Source organism: Canis lupus, chromosome 16 (genome assembly GCF_048164855.1).
Source record: "Canis lupus baileyi chromosome 16, mCanLup2.hap1, whole genome shotgun sequence".
In the NCBI taxonomy this organism is placed as follows: domain Eukaryota; kingdom Metazoa; phylum Chordata; class Mammalia; order Carnivora; family Canidae; genus Canis; species Canis lupus.
Window position 1 is genome coordinate 49,489,480 of NC_132853.1, and position 24,308 is coordinate 49,513,787.

The 24,308-nt window shown below is 35.5% G+C and overlaps 1 protein-coding gene across 9 annotated transcripts in view; it reads right to left on the minus strand.

Annotated features, from left to right (window-relative positions):
- TANC2 (tetratricopeptide repeat, ankyrin repeat and coiled-coil containing 2) overlaps positions 1–24,308 on the minus strand; it is a 369,328-nt gene that overhangs the window by 281,988 nt on the left and 63,032 nt on the right. The window lies entirely within an intron of this gene.

Below are 24,308 nucleotides of genomic sequence, written 5' to 3' on the forward strand. Positions count from 1 at the left end.
GTTAGTAACTACTAAACCTCACCCAAAATTAAATAGTAACCTGAATATTTCTGTAACTATTAAATAAATCTTGTGGTTAAAAAAACTTCTACAAAAAAGAAATCTCTAGGCCCAGATAGTTTCACAGGTGAATTTTACCAAGCAGTTAAATAAAGAACACACCAGTTCTATGCTATCTCTTCCCAAAGGAAAAAAAAAAAAGGAAACACAACTCATTTTATGAGAACAAAATTACTCTGATACCAAAGCAGATCAAAACTATAGCTCAGTATCCCTCTTGAACACAGAAACAAAAATCCTCAACAAATATTGGCAGATCAACTCCAGTAGTGTAGAAACAAACATACACAATAACCAAGAGGGGCTTATATTGGGCATGCTCAACAGTTTAATATTTGGAACTCAATGTAATCTATCACATTAATGATTCAAAGAAGAAAAACCACATGGATCATATCATTTGATGCAAGAAAGTAACAAAATCCAATATTCATTCATGAAAAAATTAGAGAATTAGGAATACAGGGGAATTTCCTCAACTTGATAAAGAACACCTACAAAAAAAAAAAACCTATAGCCAACATCAATCATACTTAGTGGCAGAGACTAAATGCTTCGCACTTAAGATCAGGAACAAGGCAAGAACACACACTCTCACCACTCTTAGCTACCATCATACTGGAGGTATTAGTCATTGCAATACAGACTGGAAAAGAAGAAATAAAACTATATTCTCAGAAGACATTACTGTCCACTTAAAAATTCAAAGTACTCTACCAAAAACAAACAAAACCCCACACACACCTCTTAGAACTAAGAGCTGGGTTTAGCAAGGTCACAGTACAATCTCTAAAAACAAAAATCAAGGGACGCCTGAGTGGTTCAGTGGTTGAGCATCATCTGTCTTTGGCTCAGGGTGTGATCCCGGGGTCCTGGGATCGAGTCCCTTATTGGGCTCCCCTCAGGAAGCCTGCTTCTCCCTCTGCCTATGTGTCTCTCTCCGTGTCTCTCAAAAATAAATAAATAAAAATATTTTTTAAAAAAATCAGCATTTTACAACTCAAGGTTTTAAAGGAATACTACTAACAACAGTGAAAGAAAGAAAGAAAGAAAGAAAGAAAGAAAGAAAGAAAGAAAGAAAGAAAGAAAGAAAAAGAACAAACCTAAGTATTAATCTGACAAAACAAATGTAGGATCTGTATGCTAGAAACTACAAAATGCTAATGAAAGACATCAGTTAAGGCCTAAATAAATGGAAAAAGAATCATGTTTTTGGACTGGAAGACCCCACATGGTAAAGATTTTAATTCTACTCCAAATTATCTGTAGATGTAATGAAATTCCAACCAATATCCCAGAAGCTTTTTTTTTTTTTTTTTTTTTTTTTTTTTTACCTACAGATTCTAATAGGCATCTGGAAAGGCAAAGGATCTAAACTATCTAAAACAAGTCTGCAAAACAAAAACAAAGTTACAGGAACCACACTACCCTGGTTTTAAGACTTCCTATAAAGCTACAGTAATCAAGACAGTGTTGTATTATACATAAATATAAAGAGATCAGTGGAAAAGAATATGTGGTGCAGAAAAAGGACCCAAACGGGCACCAGAGTGGTTCAGTCAGTTAAGCATCTGCCTTCAACTCGTGTAATGAACTCAGGGTCTTGGGACAGAGCCCCACATTAGAGAAAGAGACCCAAATAAATATAGTCAATTGATTTTTTGACAATGATGCAAAAGCAATTCAAAGGAGAAAGGATGGTCTTTTCAACAACAGTGCTGGAACAAATGCATATCCATATACAAAAACCAGACACATCAATCCTAACCTCATATGTTATATGAAAAGTATCTCAAAATAGACCATAAATCTAAACTATAAAACTTTTAGGAAAATAATCTTTATGACCTAGATTAGACACAGTTTTAAGATATGATATCAAAAGTATGATCCATTTTTTTTAAAAAAAGATAAATTGAACTTCATCAAAATTTAAAACTTCTGCTCTGAAAAAAATCATTTATGAGAACAACAAAATAAGCAAATCACATATCCAACAAAGGATTTGTATCTAGAATATATAACAAACCTCAAAACTCAATGGTAAGAAAACCACAAAATTAAGCTCTGTACAAAAAAATTTTTTTTCATTTTTTTAACTGTACAAAAAATCTAAACAGACACTTGACCATATAAGATATATGAATATGTCCAGTATCATTAGCCATTAGAGAAATGCATATTACTCTATAAGATACCACAACTCATTTAAAAGTATAGCTAAAATTAAAAGATATAGTTTATTGATAATACCAAGTGCTAGCAGAGATATGGAACAATCAAAACTCTCAATTTTGCTGGTTGGAATGAAAATGGTACAGCCACTCTGAAAAGTAGTTTGGCGGTTTCTTATAGCTAAATATATACCTCCCATATAATCCAATAATCTCTCTCCTAGCCACTGACCCCGGAAAAATGAAAGCTCACAATCACACAAAAATCTATACAAGAGTGTTTTTAAGTGGCTTTATTCCTAACTGCCCCACATTGGAAACAACTCAAACGTTTTTCAGTGGGTGAATGAATAAAGAAACTATGGCACATCCATACAATGGTATACCACTCAGCAATAAAAAGCAACAAACTATTGCTGGATACAACTTGAATGAATCTCAAAGATATTATGCTAAGTAAAAAGAAGCCAGTCTTAAGAGCTGTATTATTCCATTTTCCATTTATATCACATTCTTAAAACAAAAACTATAGAGATAGAGAAAAATAGTTCCCTGCTTTTCAGGATGAGGGGTGGGATTAGGGTGTAACTAGAAAAGGGTATCATAATATAACTTGTACCATCATGTATACTAATTGTGGTGGCAGCAACATACAACCATATGCATGTTAAAATTCACTGAATTATATAGGGACGCCTGGGTGGCTCAATTGGTTGGGCATTCAGCTCTTGGTTTCAGCTTGGGTCATAATCTCAGGGTCATGGGATCAAGTCTTCTGTCAGGCTTGTGCTCAGCACCAAAACTACCTGAGATTTTCTCTCTCTCTCTCTCTCTCTCTCTCTCTCTCTTTCTCTCTCTCTCTCCCCCCTCCCTTCTTCAGCTCCTCCCCCTACCCATGCTTTCTCTTTATCAAATAAATAATTTTTTTAAAAAATTCACTAACTTACACATACACACATACAAAGCAAATTTTATCTTACGTAAGTTTTTAAAACTTCTGCCACCACCATGTGGTTGTGACTTCCAATTCTAGACCTCTTGTTCCACCCTCTCCTAAGCCCCTCGCCCATATATCTAACTTCTCCTCAATATAGCATTATCATCTCGAACTTAATATCTCCAAAAATGAATTCATTACATTTCCCTTCAAACTTAAAGTGAATGGAACCTGCCATTCACCCAATCATCTAAGCCAGAAACATAAGTATCATCTTTGAATAAATTTTGTAAGTTACTACATAACTAGGACCATAACTTGATATATAACACTGCTATATTTCCAGTACCTCTAACTATAGCTAATATAGAGGAAGCACTCAGCAAATATTTTTGTTGAATGAATAAACTAAACTACAGCACCTCCTTCATTTAAGCCGAAACTCAATCTATCAAGTCTAGTTGATTCTTTCTTGGTATCTCTCCATCTCCACTGCCATCCTCTTATTTCAGGCCCTCATAATGTCTCACCTGAACACTGCTGCCACTGCTCCTAACAAGGACATGTGTTGTTTTGCCCTACCCACCTTCATACATAACCATTTTTGGGAACTGCCCTTTACTAACTTTCATTACATTTACTGATTTACTCACTCCTTCTGCCATGGTTGTTTTCCACTAGGGTAAATTATCTAACCCAAGCTGACATGATGACAAACATTACCCAAACCCTGCTCCAGAGTATAAATGATTTGTTCAGGTGTGGATACCAGACCTAAATTAGGACAGCCTGAACTACAAGATATATAACTCCAATGTTGTTATTAGGTATATTCCATTATTTGTACTGAATAATAGAGGAAACTAATGTTTTAGGTCTGAAAAGAATAAAAGAGACATGCAGAAAGCAGCAGATATAAAATGGAAGCCAACCAAAGTACCAAACTACCTCTATGTAATTCCCTAAATGTATCAAAATCCCTCACAACTTTAAGCTTTATAATTTCTGTATCCCTTGCCTGGAACAATGATAGTCACTACCTCCTCCAAGAACTGTTCCATCTTCCTCAAGTTTGAGATATTCTCCCTCTATACTCCAATAGTATCCTCGGGGAACTTCAGCATAATACTGCTCACACAATATTTTAATATTAATGGTTTACTTATACCATCGAGTATAATCTGGTAGGGATTATGTCTTATATCTCTAAGTAAACTATATCCCTCAGTATTTTACCTGACCCATAGGTGCTCACAATATAATCAAGGATGAAAAGAGAACACAGATAGGAGGTAAAGAAAGAAATATCTAAACAGTATCTAACAGTACTTCAGCCTCAGAGTATAAAGTGATTAGAAGGTTAACAGGAGACTTATTACTAGTCTGGCCATCAGTTCAGTCTTTAATATGGTAACAAAGAATAATCACAAGTCAACACAATATTCTGAGTAACGATTGCACTAACTTATACATGAATATCAGAGGTAACAGAAAGAGGCACGAAGTAAATTTTTAGAGCAAAAAAGTACAACTAGGCATTATTTTGAAAAAATTAATTTTTTCTTCAATATTATCTTTCTCCTGTCAACATTCAAGCAAAATCTTGTGGTTAGGATGGGAAGTGACAGAAAAAAGAAAATATGTTTCAAATATTTGAGTTCGGAAAATCTGGACCCTTAACAAAGACACACAAAGCATTCATACCATTAAAAACACATGTTCAGGGATGCCTGGGTGGCTCAGCGGTCGGGTGTCTGTGTGCCTTTGGCTCAGGCATGATCCTGGAGTTCTGGGATCAAGTCCCACATCGGGCTCCCTGTGTGGAGCCTGCTTCTCCCTCTGCCTGTGTCTCTGCCTCTTTCTCTCTGTGTCTCTCATGAATAAATAAGTAAAGTCTTTAAAAAAAAAAAATACATATTCAGGGACACCTGGGTGGCTCAGTGGTTGAGTGTCTGCCTTTGGCTCAGGGCGTGATCCTGGAGTTCCAGGATCAAGTCCCACATCAGACTCCCTGCAGGGAGCCTGCTTCTCCCTGTGCCTATGTCTCTGCCTTCTCTCTGTGTCTCTCATGAATAAATAAATAAATAAAATCTTTTTCTTAAAAAATTTAATTAAAAAATACATATGCAGGAGAAAAAAGTAAGAATCACCCATGTACTCCTACTCTACACTAGAAAAGAATTACCCTAGTCAATAACAATAAAGAAATCTATCTTCTAGGATGATCAGCTGTTTTGTTTCCCCCCAAGACCTCTCATACAGAAAAATCCTATGACTCAGGGCCCAATCTTCAGCTCTGCAGGTCAGAAATCAAGTCTTTAAAGAAGATACATCTTCAAAGTGAATTAAGACGCAAAGAGATTGACTTTTGCCACTATAGCTCTATGTCACCTGCAAAATTCATAGCAAAGTATATACATTATTGACAAACATAAGGAGGTCTTGTCTTTCCTATTTAGGGGCAAATATGGGCTGTCCTTCTAACTCCTGGTATGGAAAAGATTACTAATTTTAAAAACGAACAGAAAAACCCATAGCTAGATTAGTAAACCAAAGTGGGAAGCTCTAGTGATGCCCATTCAATCCCTTCTTTCACAGTAATAGAACCCTAATTTTACTTTAGGTATTTTAGACTGGTTCTCTCCCTAGCCTTAGGATGTGAACCTTAACTACTAAATGAATCTTAACAGTTGCAATTCCATTAATTGGTTAAAGAAAGGTTATGTTCTTTGGCCAATAGGATGTGAATAGGAGTGTGAGAGAGAGGGGTTTTAGTAAAGTTTTCCTCAATCTTAAAAATGGACCCAAGAAAGTCAGTTATTCCACCTGTCTCTGAACAACGATGTATGCAGATATACAAGTGGAAGGTATGGTAGTTCTCTTGCAGTTATGTATGGACAAGTTGGAAAACCACCACCAATATGCTGAAAATGGCAAAACAGAAAAATGGAAAGAAACTGAGTCCTTAGTGATGCTGTTGAGCCTCAGAATTAACTTATCTATAATCATCATACCTCCAGAATTCTTTATTATGTGAAATTATAAATTCCCTTCATATCTCAGTCATTCTAAATTGGATCTTTGGTAATTCTAACCATTCTAACTACTACAACAGCAAATAAAACTGACCAGGGAAAAGATTACATGAGATCTAATCAAATACAAATTTTAACAGAAAATTCTCATTTTCTCCAGAAATTTTAAATTTAATAACTCTGGGACAGGGATACTGAATTTAGATGCTAAAATCCTTTTTTAGGGATCCCTGGGTGGCGCAGCGGTTTAGCGCCTGACTTTGGCCCAGGGCGCGATCCTGGAGACCCGGGATCGAATCCCACGTCGGGCTCCCGGTGCATGGAGCCTGCTTCTCCCTCTGCCTATGTCTCTGCCTCTCTCTCTCTCTCTCTCTCTCTGTGTGTGTGACTATCATAAATAAATAAAAATTAAAAAATAAATAAATAAAATAAAATCCTTTTTTAGCACAGGATTCCCCTTGTGGCTTTATTTATTTATTTATTTATTTAGATTTTTACATTTTATTTATTTGAGGGGGGGGTAGAGGGAGAGAGCAAACAAGCATGAGAGACGGGGAGAGAGAGCACGAGGCAGGGGAGAGGTGTAGAAGGAGAAGGAGACTTCCTGCTGAGCAAGGAGCCCAACGTGGGACTCAATCCCAGGACCGTGAGATCATGATCTGAGCCTAAGGCAGATACAACCAACAGAGCACCCAGGTGCCCCCCTCTGTGGCTTTAAAGATATCACCCAAAGTCATTAGCAGGGCACAAATACTTCATTAGCTGATGAGTGATTAACTGTCCCTTTTTTTTTTAAGCAACTTTCTAAATCACCATAGGTTCTAAGAATAAAGAATTCTTACAGTTGCTAGAATGCATCATATAGTCTCCTATCTTCATCTACTGACAAACGCTACTTTCTCCATGTGGACCCCTAACACACACTTATCCTTCAGCGTCCAACTTGAATTCTCCTCTCCTTCCTGCCTATCCTCCAACTGTATTATCACTGCTAGGTTAGGAATTTTTATCCTGTATTAAACTGAGCTCCCTGAGAATAGGAAGATCCCCAGCATGTATCACAATGCTTGATACAAAGTAAGCACTTAAAAAAAAAAAAGAATCTTTATGATTTAATTAACCACACTGGGGGGGGGGGGGGGGCAGTCCTAAGTTCTTGCCATTACAATATTGGATACAAACTTATAAAAACATATCCATCATCACAGAAAGTTCTATTGAACAGCATAGCATTACTCTAAAGGGTCGCTAAGTTTCAATGTAAGACAAAATGATATTATGGCTTTTTCAGAAAAATTCATGCTACATGACAAATGTTTACTAAACAACCTGGACCAAGGATACAAAGCTCTGTCCCCATAACATTCTTGGTGTGAGCACAGACTACTACCTAAATGCTTTACAACAACCCACAGTAATATTTACACCAAGTTCTTTCCTAATTAAAATGATAAGCTTCCTAAAATAAGCAAAAGGAAAAGCAAAAGGATAAGGAAATCATCCCACAATTTTCAAATTTTTACACATATTTCAAGTTAATGTAGACTAATACATGAGTATAATTTTAGTTTAAGTACTTAATATAGTGCAAGGCACATAATATTCAATAAATGTATGCTGAATCTGAATCTATTGTATGCAGATGAACAAAGTATTATTCCAAGTTTTATATCTTCATATATTGTAAGAGCCAAGGGCAGGCTGACCCAAGACGGACCACTTTAGCATAAAGATCATTTTGAGTTAAAAAGCAATCAAAACCCAGTAAATTCAGGAAAATTCCTTTTCTCCCCCCGCCCCCCCACCGACACATACACTACCTAAAAAAAAAAAAAAAATTTTATTTATTTACTTTATTTATTTAAGAAAGAGAGAATGAGAGAGAGAGAGAGAGAGAGAGAAACTGAGTATGCACAAGCAAGGAGAGGAACAGAGGGCAAGGGAGAAGCAGATTTCCCACTAAGTAGGGAGCCCTACCTGAGACTCAATCGCCCAGGGACCAGGATCATGACCTGAGCTGAAGGCAAATGCTTAACTGACTGAGCCACCCAGATGCCCCTAAAAAGAATTTAGACAGAGAATCTACTACAGGAAGAAAGCTATCCCCATAGATAACTACATTATTTAAGCTAAGTACGATATACAGGGAGGAACCTAGCAAGACCTGTTTGATGAAAGTTCTCTATGTCCCACTGTGCCTGAGTGGCCCAGCAAACATTTGTTTACTAAACATTTACTCTTTTTCATCTTCCTGTGAAGTGCATTCCTTCCCTTTGAAGCCCCAAACCCCTTTCTCTACTCTTTAGTTCAGAATGTCATATATACCTTATGATGCCTGTCTTTGGAATATCCATATCTATATGGATTTTCCATACTTAGTTTATTAAATTTTTTAGAAGATTGTTTATTTATTCATGAGAGACAGAGAGAGAGAGAGAGAGAGAGAGGGCAGGAGGGGCAGAGACACAGGCAGAAGGGAGAAGCAGGCTCCATGCAGGGAGCCCACTTAGTTTATTAAATTTGATCTTCTCCTGTTAATTTGTCTCCTGTCAATTTGACTCTTAATCTGGAAAAAAGGATCTTGATGGGGACAGGAAGTTTTGCTCCCTGACAATACCACCACATGTCAATACCACAGACTTATCTGAGGATAGTAAAACCATTTTGTTATAGAAATAGAATTAGTGTTATAGCTATATCTTTATCATATATAGTTTTATATATATATCCTATATATCCTATCAGGTATAGTCTAATATATCTGAAGTAACCTATTAATTACCGATAAATCCTCTTAATTATATGAAGTAATTCTACAAAAGACATTTCATTTGAAAACTGTTGAACCATGGAGCTACCACACAAGAATTTCCATCATTCTAATAGTAAAGGTGACATTTTCAATGTTACTTGTTCCTTCAAATTATTAAAAAACTTATGGTGATTTAGGAAGAAACAAAACAAAACAAAACCCAGCCTGTTCATCTTTAGCTTAAAAACATGACCAGTTTACTTTATATCTTGGTAAGACATGAAAGATCCTTATGAAGTTTCTTTAAAGCACCAGGATATTTAATGGAAGATACGTAGGGATGAATGAAAGAGAATTATGACTTTTGGGGCATCTGGGTAGCTCAGTCGGTTAAGTGCACCTGCTTTAGGCTCAGGTTGTGATCTCAAGGTCATGGATCCAGCCCTGAGTCCAAGTCCGGCTCTCTGCTTCGTGGGAAGTCTGCTTATACTTCCCTCTCAGCCCCTCCCCCTACTCATGCTCTTTAATAAATAAGTAAAAATTTTTTTTAAAACTCATGACTCTTAGAATACTCTGATTCTGGAGAAAATTAAGTTAACCTATTTTCTCCAGGAAGTCAAATAAAACTTGAATATAATGATATAATGTAATGTTAAATTTTTGGTTTTTGAGGTTTCTTATTTATTTATTTGAGAGCACCCATGCACCCATGCACAAGTGGAGGGGCAGAGGGAGAGAGAGAGGGAGAGAATCTCAAGCAGACTGTGCTGAGCATGGAGCCTGACACTGGGCTTGATACCACAACCCCAAAATAATGACCTGAGCCAAAAGCAAGAGTCGGACATTTAACTGAGTCACTCAGGCACCCCAATTACTGAGTTTCTTTAAAGACATACAATTTACATTAAAAATGATCCTTTCAGAAGTGTATTTCAGAGACAAGACAAGAGTCAGGACAAGAGTCTATGAAAGTATTCTCAGGGCGATTTAAGATATTTTCTCCTTTCAGCATCTCACTAATCTCATGGCTCTATCATTAACCTTCTACTATCATGAGTAGATGGTATGTATTTTTATTAAACTTGCCATATAGGGGCACCTGGGTGGCTCAGTCAGTTAAGCACTGGACTCTTGGTTTCAGCTCAGGTCATGATCTGAGGGCCACTGGGATCAAGCCTTGTGGCTGGCTCCATGCTGGGTTTGGAGACTGCTTAAGATGCCCTCTCTCTCTCGCTCCACCTGCCCCCCCCGCCCACAAAAACCCTACCATATACCACAAATAAGAATGATTATATTATATATATGAGGAAACCATGAGGTAATATTGAATATCACAAATTTGTAAAAGCACAAATCTATAACCTAAAGGTTTTTATATGAAATATTTAAAGTTTTCTAAGAAAACAAAAAATTAGATATATTTAGATGAAAAATTTGAGTGTTAAAATAATTTATTATTTAACTTGCTTGAAAGCATTACTGTATATCAAAATATGCTATATAAAAAAAGCATTCAAAAGAAAATTATTTTAACACTATTTAAATCCTTTTTTAAATCAGAAATTACAATCTAAAAAAAAAGAAATTACAATCTATTTCTTAAATATTTTTCTTCATTGCACATTCTGATTAATGAATGTAGGATTATAAGTGGCATATTTGAAATATACCTGGCTTTTTAAAGTAACTGATCTACAGGAAAAACATCCAAATTAAAACCAGTTTAAATGATTTTATCTTTCAAAAAATTGTTGCTTAAAATATATGATTGGGTTAATAACTGAAGATAGTGTCATCAGAGGAACTTCAATCAGTATTTTAAATTTCAAGCACCTTGTGCAACAGGCAGAGAATGAATACCTGGAGGATAGGCACAAACTAATTAGAAGAATGAAAACTTACTTCCTTTAAAGAATTAGTCACAAAATGACTTCTGCTGACAGCAAAAACCCTACATAGCTTTCTCTAGTTTCCTTCCTCAGCAACAAGGATAGAAACAGTAAACTGTGAAAGTAGACAAGCTTGGAAACAAATTTTGGGGCTGATGTATTGCAGTGCAGTGCTAAAAGGGCTTATAACATTAATTTTTCCTAAAGTCCAGGGGAAGCATAATCCCAAAGCTCAAATGAGGGTAAACTACAAAGAGACCCAGAAGAATAGAAATAAGTCATGGAGTTAAATAAATTACATTTAAAAGCAAAATTCCGTGCAAAAGGTAAAAGCTTTTCTCTTGACAGTTATTCATTTAATATATGATCACTGTGTGCATAATATGAGCCTGAAATGATGCAATGTCACTAGTTAGCTGGTCTCCCTAGCCAGGAATTTCAGAACAAATTATTTCTGCTCATTCTTTTCCTTTCCCAGATACTCTAATAACCAAGTCCTTTTTATTTTACCTCAAAAATGTCTTCCTTGTGTAACCTCATTAGTCCTACTGTCACTTCTTTACTCTTGTTATCATCTCCCAACTAATATCTCCTCACTGTAGTCCATTTTATGCACTAACCCCAGAGTTATCTTCCTGAAAATGTTATTCATGCATAAAACAGTACACTGAGTGCTTACTAGGTACCAGGGCTATACTAAGGATACAGCAGTGGAAAAGAGAATGAACTTGTAATGAAACTTGTTTTCCATTAGGAAAGACAGATAATAAAACAGAGAAACAAGATATACAATAAAGTAAAAAGTGATAGTTACAACACAGATTAAATATAAAACAGGTACAAAATAAGCAAAGGGACTAAAAAAGGGGTACAGGGTGCCTCCATGCTATAATTCCTCACTACAGCCTTCACTATTTATCATTTCATTCTGCCTTCCAACTCTCTCCCTCATTTGCCCATTCCCAAATACTCTACCTTAAGCCAGTAAGAATGGAGAAGAAAACATCCACAATTGGAAGGAAAGCATAATCTAACCTAACTCATCCAATTCTAATCTTCATATTTGCCACTCTAGTTGAAAATTCCTAATACTTTCAGTAAATATTACAGGAATGTATGGGCAGAAAAATGAGACCAATATTCTGCTGCATGAAAAAAAAATTTTTAATTAACATCAACTGTATTACTGTACATTAATAATCAGGAAAGCCAGAGTACCCGAGTGGCTCAGTCAGTTAAGCATCTGACTCTTGATTTCAGCTCAAGTCATGGTTTCAGAGTTGTGAGGAGTCCCACATTGGGCTCTACATTGGGCATGGAGTCAGCTTAAGATTCCCTCACTTCCTTTCCCGATGCCCCTCTCTTCTGCTCACACTCTTTCTTTCTAACAAATAAAACAATCAGGAAAGACATGGAGCGATGTTAATATTAGTTTACATATAAGGCAATTTTTCAAACAATAAACATACATGAAACTGACAAGTCAACTCACAGCATAACTGGTATGCATTTGTAACGTTTCCACAAAAAACAAGGGGAAAACATCAAAGAGCAAAAATGCACACAATTTAAAAAATCTCTCAGCTACCACAAGAAACCACTAAATTCTTGCCTACTTGTTACTTTGATATAATCCTTAGTAGTTTAAGATCTCATAACATCCAATTTGCTACTTCAAAGAAAAAACATAGTTTTCAGATCTCAGTTATACTTAATTCCATTACTAACAGTCTCATTTATTCAGTGACGGCAATATATGAAGAGTTAAAATTCAACAATTTCTACTGCAGCTATCTACTAGCTGTAGACACATGAGAAAGTCTTTTTATCTTGGGTAAGTCTTTTTTCTCTCACCTGTAAAATGACATGGCATTTGCTATACAGAATATGTTAAAGTTAAATATGTTAAAGTTAAATATGTTAAAGTCACCTGCCTTTGTGAAACAGAACATATGCAAATAGAAGGAAACCATCAGTCAATACATGCTTCATCAAGGACAATAACTTTACATGACCCCTTAAATTCACTTTCAATGAAATACGGATATGTAAATGTAAATACAGTGACAGTCTGAACTGATGGGAGGACAGAAACTATCTTACACTTAAGATAGTTAAACTATATTAGGAAAATACTTCTAGAAAGTTCATAAACAATAAAAGTTTCATATTAGGAATACAGGCAATAAGCATATATAGTACATGAGGCAGAAGACTGACAACTGTGAACCAAAATGAGACATGAGCTGGACTTTAATGATTAATTAGACAGGATTAAAGAGGTAACTGGAAGATAAGTGGCAGGTTTATTCCAGACAGGGTGAATGTCATGATCAAAGGGGTCCAGCATTAATAATATATAGCATTAAGAAGTCTAATTTAGATAAAGTAGAAAGTTTCTCAATAAGAATTACAGGGAATGAGGCTTGAGAAATTAGGTAAGGTCAGGTCCGGCCAAGCTAAGAATTTTTTTAGGTAAAATTAGCACCCTAAGAAAATTAATATGGTAGCAGGATGAGAGTGAGGGCAGATGATGGTGAGTCAGAGAAAATAGTATATTTGTTCATTCATTCAACAAATATTTGTAGATCTACTAATTTCTAGGCATATTCTACATGCTAGAAATAAGACAGTGAATCTGTAGGGCTTACATTTATCAAAGAAGACAGACAATAATAAACCAAACAAAGTGGGATCCCTGGGTGGCTCAGTGGTTTAGTGCCGCCTTCAACCCAGGGTGTGATCCTGGAGTCCCTGGATCGAGTCCCACATCGGGCTCCGTGCATGGAGCCTGCTTCTTCTCCCTCTGCCTCTCTCTCTCTCTCTCTCTCCCTCTCTCTCTGTCTTTCATGAATAAATAAATAAAATCTTTAAAAAATAAAAAATAAAAAATAAAATAAACCAAACAAAGTAAAATATCTCAAAAAACGGTATCTACTCTCAGGACAGAAATCTCAGGTTCAGGATGAAGTCTGAACATGGTAGGGCCTAAAAAGGAAGACCTGTGAGATACTGAGAGGAAAGGCTGGTGAGTATTATATACATGTGTGGTGGCAGAGGTTTATGGCAAATCTCTGTATTTTCCCTTCATTGTGACATGAACCTAAAAGTGCTCTAAACTAAAAAATAGAGTCAATTTTTAAAAAGATTTATTTCTTCATTTTAGAGAAACAGAGAGAGAGAGTATGAATAGGAGGGGCAGCAGGAGAGAGACTCTCAAGCAGATTCTGCACTGAGCATGGGGCCTGATATGTAGGGCTCAATCTCACAACCCTGAGATCACTACCTGAGCTGAAACCAAGAGGTGAAGGTTTAATGAACTATACCTCCCAAGTACCCCTAAAGTCTAGTTTTTAAAAGTTTTTTTTTTTTAATTTATTTAGCACACATGTGCAAGCAGGGGAAGGAGATGAGGGAGGAAAAGAATCCCAAGCAGTTTCCATGCTGAATTGAGCACAGAACCCCACACCAGGCTCAATTTCACAACTCGGAGATCATGACCTGAGCCAAAATCAACTGACTGAACTACCCAGGTGCCCCTTCAGTCTATTTTAAAAAAAAGAAGAATGTTGGGGATTAGGCACTGTTTATATTACAAATGGCTCTATAAGCTTAAGTGAAAGACTTTTAACTTTATTCTAAAATCTACTGATACCTATTATAGGATTGTAAGATTAGGGGTGATATGATATGATGTATTTTATTTAAGATCACTATGGTCATTTATAAAATCAAAGCATGAATAGTAGAATGAAGGCTGGTCTGCTACAGGCAGAGACTCCAGTGAGATAAAGAGCAATTAGCAAAATCTTTATCTACGGTATGAACTGGCTTAATGGTATAGAACAGGGGTTAGCAAAATTTTCTGTAATGAGCTAGATATTAAACATTTTAGTTTCTGTTCTTGTAACATGAAAGCAGACATAGACAATACATAAGCAAGTGAGTATGGCTATGTCCCGATAAAATTTTATTTACAAAAATAGGTGGTAGGCCAGATTTAGCCTGCAGGCCACAGTTCACCAACTCCTGATATAGAAGATGAAGGAATCCTTTATTCAAAGCTAGGTCTCCATACCCACTGATTCTCCACACAGGATTTCTACCATGTTCATGGTAGCAACAACATGGAGGACTAGAACCCTGACAATAGAGTTGATCACAATTTCATAATCAGATGGAAATAGCCAGAGTCCTGCTAAAAGGTAAGGTAAGAACTGACATACACACAGAGGAGATCTCACCCTAGACATATGAAATACATGTAAACTGAAACAAACTAATCTATAACTTAACCCTTATCCACTTCACTAGTCCATCAAATCCAAAGGATCAGTCTCTCATCACAGATGCCTTACATAGGAAAAGTCTTTCCTTCTCTAGGGAAAAATATGATTTACTCCAGACACTACAGTTCTTTTTAAACATAATATCTGGCAAACAAAAGAAAAATGCTGAGATGTATAAAGAAGTGGGAAAGCATTATCCATAAGCAAGTGGCAAAATAATTAATAGAAGCAGATACATATATGACCTACATGTCTTAGCAGAGACTTCAGCTATTAAACTATTACTTTTAGCTATTATGTATAAGTTAAGAAAAAAGAGGTTAAAAACAGAAAAAATTGATTAAAAATTTTAATAAAGAAATAATTATCTTTTTTTTAAGATTTTATTTATTTATTCATGAGAGACACAAAGAGAGAGAGGAAGAGATACTGGCAGAGGCAGAAGCAGGCTCCATACAAGGAGCCCAATGTGGGACTCGATCCCAGGATGCCAGGATCACGACGTGAGCCAAAGGCAGATGCTCAATGGCTGAGCCACCTGGGTGTCCTGTAATTATCTTTAGAAGAACTAAGTGAACATTCTATAACTGAAAACTGCTATGTAAATCACAATTGATTAACTGGGCTTACAGGCTGACTGAACGCAGCAGAAGAAAAGTACCAATAAACGTGAAGACAGGCCAACATAAGTTAACCAAAAAGGGAAAAAAGTCAAAACAAACAAACAAAAAAAAGCAACAACAACAACAACAAACAAACAAAACACAGTGTGATGTACATTAGGGATAGTATCAAAGAATCTAATGTATACAAACTAAAGCTCCAAAACACAGATGGAAAAAAAAAAAGAAGAAATACTCAGAGAAATAATGGCTAAGGTTTTCCACAATTGATGAAACATCAACACATAAACTAAACCTCTCCAAAATCCAAAAAAGGTAACAGGAAGAAAATTATATACCTAGGCAATATCATAGCTCAATGCTAAAAGCCAAAATGAAGAAAAACATTTAAAGCAAGCCAACCAAATTAAATAATAGGTCATTAAATTCCAAGTCTGGAGTGGGGGAAAACAATGCAAATGATGGCTGACTTTCCATCAGAAACAGTAAGAATCAAAAGATAATAGAATAACATCTTTAAACTGTTGAAAGAAAAAATTACCAATCTGAAATTTCATTCCCAGGGAAAATATCCTTCAAACATGAAGGCAAAATAAAAACATCATGGGAATACAAGAACTGAGATAATTCACTGCTGGCAGATCTACACTTTAAGAAATGCACAGGGAATTCTGCAGGGTGAAGAATCCCAGATAAAACATCATTTTGTAAGAAGGAATGAAGTATACTAAAAGAGGTAAATATGAGTAAATATACAACACATTTTAAAAGACATCTTAAAGACTACAGACTACTTAAAGCAAAAGTAATACAACGTATTGTAACATATATCATATATAAATAAAATATAAGACAACGAAAAGTGGGGACACCTGGGTGGCTCAGTAATTGTCTGCCTTTGGCTCAGATCCTGGGGTCCTGGGATCTAGTCCCACATCAGGCTCTCTGCAGGAGGCCTGCTTCTCCCTCTGCCTATGTCTCTGCCTCTCTTTCTGTATCTCTCATGAATAAATAAATTTTTTAAAATCATAAAAAAAAAAAAACAAGAAGAGTTGGCTATAAATAGAATAAAATACCGTTAAGGTCATTACACTAACAAAGTAGTAAAATAAAAATTCAAGTTAAATCATAATAAGTTAAAGATGCATGTTGTAGGGGATCCCTGGGTGGCGCAGTGGTTTGGCGCCTGTCTTTGGCCCAGGGCGCAATCCTGGGGACCCGGGATCGAGTCCCACGTCGGGCTCCCGGTGCATGGAGCCTGCTCCTCCCTCTGCCTGTGTCTCTGCCTCTCTCTCTCTCTGTGTGACTATCATAAATAAATAAAAATTAAAAAAAAAAAAAGATGCATGTTGTAATCCCTTATATAATCTCTTTTAAAAAGTCCCAAGAAGCTATACATAAAAGGCCAAGAAAATGGATAAAATATAAAAAATTTTTTGATAAATCTTAAAGACAGGAAGTAGGGGAAAAATAAGGAACATATGGAATGCAAAACAAACAGCAAGGTGAGATACTAAAACCAAATCATATCAAGTTATACAATCAATGTAAATGGACTAATTATACTGTTTAGAAATGGAAAAGCAAATTGGATTTAAGACAAAAAAAAAATACATGATATTTACAAGAGATACACCTTAAATACAAGATCCAGATAGACTTAAGGCAAAGAAGTACTGGACACTCAACTAAGAAAAAGAAAACCACATAGGAGTTATGAAATTACTAGTTTAAGAATTAGCAGTTAAGAAATTAGTTTATAATAAATATAATTAACTTTGTCCTGTTAACAGAAAACACATTTTGTTTTCCAGAACCCACAAGTTATAAAATCTGATCAAGACTCAGACAAGAAAAATAAATTCCAATATTTCAAAGCAAAGCAAGCTTGTTCTTATTGGGTCAGGCTACAAATATTTCCAGACTGTGGACTGTACAGTATCTATCACAAATGTGTTGCTATGTTCCAACAAAACTTTATTTATAAATACGGATGGTTGTTTGCAGGAGGCAGTTCACCAATCACTACTTTAAAGAGAAGCAAATGATCAGGCCACATTTTCTTTTTTGTTTTTTGTTTTGTTTTGTTTTGTTTTGTTTTTTAGGCCACATTTTCTAACTACTGTGTATTAAGTGAGAAAATTGTAACAGAGGGTTAACAAACCAAAAATCAATCACTTGGGAAATACTAACCTGATTAAATTATGGGGTCAAAAAGAAAATCAACAATTACAGACTATGTAAAAAGTTAGTAATGAGAATATTACATATCAAAGTTAATGGGATATCAGGAAAATTCATAATGTACACAAGAAAAAAATAAAATTAGTAAATCAAAGAGCTGCATCTTTTGAAAAACCAAATAAAGATATGCCTCGAAGCAAAGAGATAAGAAATATGAAAATATTCAATATAAGGAGAAACTGAATTAATTTCAAATGGCCATAATATACATAACTTTACTCAGATAAATTTTAAAACCTCAATGAAATGGAAAAAATTTTTTTTAAGATTTTATTTATCTATTCATGAGAGACACAGAGAGAGAGGCAGAGACACAGGCAGAGGGAGAAGCAGGCTCCATGCAGGGAGCCCAATGTAGGACTCAATTCCAGCATTCTAGGATCATACCCTGAGCTGAAAGCAGATGCACAACTGCCGAGCCACCCAGGCGTCCCTGAAATGAAGACATTTTTTTTTAAAAGATTTATTTATTTATGATAGACACAGAGATAGAGAGAGGCAGAGACACAGGCAGAGGGAGAAGCAGGCTCCATGCCAGGAGCCCGACGCTGGACTCAATCCCGGGACCCCAGGATCGCACCCTGGGCCAAAAGCAGGTGCGAAACCGCTGAGCCACCCAGGGATCCCCTGAAATGAAGATTTTTTAGAAAAATAATAAACTATCCAAACTGCTTAAAGAAAAACTAATTCTATGAATGACAATAAAATACAAAATATTGTCAAGGGACTACTGGGTGGCTCAGCGGTTGAGAGTCTGCCTTCGGCAGCCCAGGGCATGCATGATCCTGGATACATAAAGCACAGTGAAAGACTGAAACCAAGACAATTCATCTTGTGAAGTTAGCATAACTCTAAAACAACTCTGAAAAAAAGAGGATGAAAACTAAACTAGGAATAAATGTGAAAACATGAGTGTGAGTATATGTGTTTATCTGGTGAGAAGTGTCATTAACTACTGAACTGCTACCAGAAGCAGAAATATAAACAAAACCACTCAAATCAGACTTGTTTCAAGATGCAATTTCACGGTTCTCACCACTTTTTTCATTCTCCAGCTAAATTTATTTTTATAGCTCACTGTCCTCTAATCACCAAATAAGAATCCTCATTCTCCTTTGTATGACCACATTCTGTCACTTCCTCTAATGACTTTTCACCTCAAGTTCCATGCCAATCTATCTTAATTGGCAAGGACAAATGAATTTCATAAGAAGTATCTCAACAGCCAACCATAAATTGGACAAATTGATGAGCAGAGAAGCAGAAAGCAGAGAACAAAAAAAATGACAGGTTTAGGTTGTATTACAAAAGATTTTACAGCTCTAAATTAAAAAAATAAATTCCTTTCCTTATATTAAATGGCAGTATGGGTTTTAACCAAATTTTGTTAGAACGATAACAGAAGAGGTAAGAATCCTTGAAAAACTTATGTTGTAATTTCATGGCTTATCAGTGAAATAAAGCATAATGTCCGAGGAAGGGAAAAGATATTTTTACAGTATAAATATATATGCATTAAATACTATTGTATGTATTTATTTATAGTTTATTATGAGTATTCACTATTCAAAGAGCAATGAAGATTTTAATTAACTTCAATGGCTTGTGGACAAAAAAAAAAAGAAAGAAAAAGGAAAGGAAAAAAACGGTAGTAAATGCTTTTAATAGTGATGACACTGTCTTTTCCAATATTCGTACTAATAATTTTAGTTTCATGTCTTTATATATACAAGAACTTTCCAGATAACTGTCAAAAAGAGTGGTAACAGGTTAAATCACTATCATGTTTCTGTTCTAATTAAAAATGCTGTATTTCTTTGTTCAGATGCTGGATTTGGAGACTAGTCTATTAAAGTAACTTTTTTTCCTATTTGATGATGTTTTTAATAGCTGCTCAGTTTTATAAAATGCTATTTTAGAATATAATGATAAAACAATGTGGTTTCTTAAATGTTTTCTAAGTTAAAAACTTCTGTTGACTTTCTGATATACAAACATCTTTGCATTCCTGGCATAAATTCTACTTATTGTAGTACATTATCAGTGATTATTTATTTATTTGAGAGAGAGAGTGCACGAACAGGGGCGAGGTGGGGAGAAGAGGGGCAGATGGAGGTGGTGAAGCAAAGCAGATTCTCTGCTGAGCAGGGAGCCTGACGCAGGGCTGGAGCCCAGGAACCCAGAGATCATGACCTAAGCTGAAGGCAGATGCTTACCTGACTGAGCCACACACGTGCCCCTGGTGATTATTTACATTTATTTTTTTTTAAAGATTTTTTATTTATTTATTCATAGAGACACAGAGAGAGAGAGAGAGAGAGGCAGAGACACAGGCAGAGGGAGAAGCAGGCTCCACGAAGAGAGCCCGACGTGGTACTCGATCCAGGGTGTCCAGGATCACGCCCTGGGCCGCAGGCGGTGCCAAACCGCTGCGCCACCGGGGCTGCCTGATTATTTACATTTAACTATAAGTTTTACTCACTTACTTTGGCTGACTTTTCTTTCTATACCTCCTACCTTCTTCACCTTTACTTTTTACTTTGCTAGGAGACAGCCTCAAGTTTTTTTCTCCCAACAGCTTTGTTACACTTAGAGTGTTATATTACTGAGTCCTTGAATATCTGAAATTAGCAGTTATTTTCCCTGCGCATACTTGAATGATAGTTTACCATTACAATGATATCAAGTAATAGCATTAACATATACTAATGAAGCATACTTGCATGATTTTAAGTAATAAGGTTAACAAAAGATATAAACAGAAAATATATAAATATTATATATAAACGTATCATTTTTAAATAGCATAGAAACATATATTTCCTTTGTAACTCATAATTCAAAACAGTCACACAATTGTTTTTTTGTAAAACTTAGGAGTACCTAGTCCTACACTCATCAAGAACAATTTTTATACAGAAAATAGAGTTAAGTTATAAAATTGAAACCTGATATTCACATGTCCTTAGGGAAAAAAACATTGTCTGAGAAAATTCATTTGTTATTATATGATATAAAATCGCTATCTGTGAAATATTTATCTAGTGGCTGCATAAAAGTTCGGATCAGCTATTTAAAAGACAAATTATAACAATGTCCCTTTATTACAAATTCTTTTTAAACTAATACTAAGTTGGTTTCCTAATACAAAACAAATAATTATGCCTATGAAAACACACCTTTTTAATCTTAAAAATAAGCTATGAACAAAAGTTAATATAAAGAATCAAGTCCACCCATTTATTCTTTAACAATAAAAGAAAGAAAAATAATGATGAAAACACTAATGATATCATTCCATAAGTACACTTTAAAAAAAAATATGTAAGATGCATCCTTGCTCTAGAATTTCCTGCCTTGGAAAACGTTTGAAAAAAAGTACTGCTTTTCTACAAATAGGGTTCTTTTCATACAGAATACAAACCACTATTTTTATAACTACTCTAAATTATAAACATTTTACATGAAAAACCATGGAGAATAAATACTAAAATAAGACCCCCCAAAATCATTACTGACATAATTAAATACCTAGTAAATCAAAGGAATTAGCTTTAATACTACAGTAGAAACTTCACAAGTATGAATTTAATAATATTTCTACTAGAGCAGTACTTAGAAGCCTAGCATGTAATAATTTGTAATTTTGCTAAAGCACAAATAGGAAGCCTACCGTTAGTAAGGTTAGTATGACACATATTACTTATCTGGTACCCAGGTCAAAAAGGCTATCCACAACTGCATCCTATTATGGCTTTATTGATTACTACTAGTCATCTAGTAGTATATGAAATGATAGTTATGAAGTGAGAGAAAATGCTAGTGCTGTTGTCAAAAGTGAACAACTAAAGGTGTCTAAGAAAATCATGGCTCTAGGCCAGAAAACAAATTTTGGACAAATCATTTCTTTAAATGTCAAATTTGGAGGCAGCTTAAATCTCCAACATATATGAGGAGGGTGTGTGTGTGTGTGTGTGTGTGTGTGTGTGTGTAATCAAAAAGTGACCAGTGGAATGATGCCAATTATTGTTTCTGCCAAATTCAATCAAACTGTCTGGGGAAACAAAACAACTAAACGCAATGTAGTTCTCTGGATTGGATTCTGAAGCAGAATAAGGACATGAATGGAAAAACTAATGAGATCCAAGTAAAAATCTGGTAGAGTAGTGTACCAATGCTGGTATCTTACTTTAGACAATGGACCATAATAATGTAAGATGTAACAACGGGTAAAAGTGGGAAAGGGGTACATGAGAATTGTCTGTACTATCTTTATAACTTTTCTATAAGTCTAAATTTAATCCAAAATAAAATGCTTACTCCAAAAAATTAACTAGACACATGAGGAAATAACAGTAGTAAAAAACAAAAGAAAGAGACAACAAAAACAGACACATTTCGTTATCAGACACAGATTTCTTTTTTTTTTTTTTTAAGATTTATTTATTTATTCATAAGAAACACAGAGAGAGAGAGGCAGAGGCTCCTCACAGGGAGCCCGATGCAGTACTTGATCCCGGATCCTGGGATCACGACCTGAGCCGAAGGCAGGTGCCCAACCGCTGACCACCCAGGCGTCCCAAGACATAGATTTTAAGACAGATAAATATAGATATAAATATAAATATACATTTACTACACTTGGGGAGATAAGAGACAAAATTGAGAATACTGACCAAGAATTGGAAACCATAAGAAGAATAAAATGGTGTCCATCTCTCGATTGTTTTTAAATTGAAAGAGGAAAATCAGTATCGATATAGCAGAAAAACCTGGAGAATATCTTGATTTGGTCATCAAAATCACTAATGAATGACAGACATTGTGTGCTTCCAGCTGTGATGCTCCAAAAAGAAAACACATACATTTAAGTAACATTCAGACCAAATCCTGACTCTTGATTATTTAAAAAAACAAAAACAAACACAAAATTAGGGGCATTCTGCTTATTTTTAAAGGGAGAGAGAGTCTTTATTCTTTAAAAATGTCCAGAAAGGCAGAAAAACTATTTCAAATTGAGTAGGAGTAAAAAGACATGACAAGTAATGCAATGCCTTATCCTAATTAGATTTTAAAAACAAGGGGTAAAATTCTACAAAGGAAATTACTGGGTAAATTGACAAAATTTGGAAAATAAATGGTAGATTAAAGTACTGTATCAATGTTAAACTGTTTGAGACTGATAAGTATACTGTGGTTATATAAAAGAATCTCCTTGTCTTTAAGAGATACTGAAATGAGCGCCTGGGTAGCTCAGTTAAGCATCTGCCTTCCGCTCAGATCATTATCCCAGTGTCCTGGATCAAGTCTCGAATCTGGCTCTGTGCTCCCCAGAGCACCTGTTTCTCCCTCCACTGCAACTACCACCTGCTTATGCTCTCTGTCAAATAAATAAACAAAATCTTAAAAAAAAAAAAAAAAGATGGAAGAGGTTATTATGCTAAGCTTAATGAGTCAGAGAAAGAGAGAAAAACACGTACCATTTGTTTTCAATTATATGTGGAGTCTAAAAAACAAAACAAAACCAACCAACCAACAAACAGAAACAAATTCATACAGAAAATCAATTGGTGGCTGCCAATGGGGGGGGGGGTTGGAGATAGGCAAAATAGGTAAAGGAGACTAAGAAGTACATACTATCAGTTATAAAATAAATAAGTCACAGAAATAAAAGGTACAGTATAGGGAATATAGTCAATAATACTGTAATAATGTATGACAACAGATGGTGACTACACTTACCATAGTGAGCAATGAGTATGTTGCATATCTGAAACTAATATGAAATTGTATGTCAACTATAATAATAAAAAAAGAAGAAAAGAGAAAATCACTCCTAGACACATCAGTGTAAATCTAGAAAACTAAAAACAAGGAGAAAAAAGATCACCTTTAAAGAGGCAGCAATTAGACTAACAATGGATTTCTCACCAGAAATAATTCAAGGAGCCAGAAGACAATGAACTATATTTGAAAGTCATGAAAGAAGATAACTGCTAACCTAGAATTCTACTCCCAGCAAAAATATCCCACAAAAAATAAAGGCAAAATAAGGACATTTTCACATAAAGAAAAGCAAAGTAAATTTGCCAAAGGAAGGAAATGATAGTCTTCTCCAGACAAAAAGAAAAATGATCTCATCTAGAAAAAAGTGAGGGATGAAGGAAGGAATGAAAATCAATGTAAGGGGATCCCTGGGTGGCTCGGCGGTTTGGCACCTGCCTTTGGCCTGGGGCGCGATCCTGGAGTCCGGGGATCGAGTCCCGCGTCCGGCTCTCGGCATGGAGCCTGCTTCTCCCTCCTGT